Below are 767 nucleotides of genomic sequence, written 5' to 3' on the forward strand. Positions count from 1 at the left end.
ACAAAATCCTGATACTTCAACCTGATGAACTGGTTCAAAATATGGCACCGACCTATTCTAAATAATCAACAAGTGATCAAGACTATTAAAGTGGTAAATAATTCATAAATCAATCAAAAACTTGAAAGTTAGTCAGTCAAAAAGTAGTTGTTATACACTAAAGAAACTCTTGTAAAGATAAATCAATTCTGAAAATACTGGAGATTAGTGCTTTTCTAAGGGTTATTAACCCAGATGTTGACATGTGCTTTCCATGTCACACTGGAATTTGTGCCAGGTGGGTGCTGTGCACAGTCAGCTGCTTAAGGGAAAAATTAAAAGCAAAGGAAATTTATGATTTCCATTCTCACTACTATTTTAGATGCAGCATGCATGATCTTCCAGGGAACAAAGGTAAAAAGTGACCTTAAGCCTACTTTTGAGAGGCTGCAACTCCTCGGCCACAGCAGTTATGACCAAACAAGTGAAAAGTTGTTTAGCACACACAGCTTACAGTAGGCTTGAGTCATGTGGCCTGGGTGTACATGCCATCTAGAAAGTGTGTCTTGCCATGTCATAGCTTTTATGTACATGTACACGTTCGGATATTGTTTTTAGAATAACAAATGAGATGTTAAAGATTCAATACTATTACTATTTATAAATGAATCAATAAGTATAAAACTATAAAAATAGTAGTAGTGTTCTTATAAAAAAATCTTTCTTTTTTGAATATTTAACAATAAAATAATATATACCTACATGAAAGACCAGTAGTACCTAACTAT

The 767-nt window shown here is 33.5% G+C and overlaps 1 protein-coding gene across 1 annotated transcript in view; it reads right to left on the reverse strand.

Annotated features, from left to right (window-relative positions):
* LOC119593786 overlaps positions 1–767 on the reverse strand; it is a 5,876-nt gene that overhangs the window by 3,852 nt on the left and 1,257 nt on the right. The window lies entirely within an intron of this gene.

This window comes from Penaeus monodon, chromosome 32, assembly GCF_015228065.2.
Source record: "Penaeus monodon isolate SGIC_2016 chromosome 32, NSTDA_Pmon_1, whole genome shotgun sequence".
Lineage (NCBI taxonomy): Eukaryota > Metazoa > Arthropoda > Malacostraca > Decapoda > Penaeidae > Penaeus > Penaeus monodon.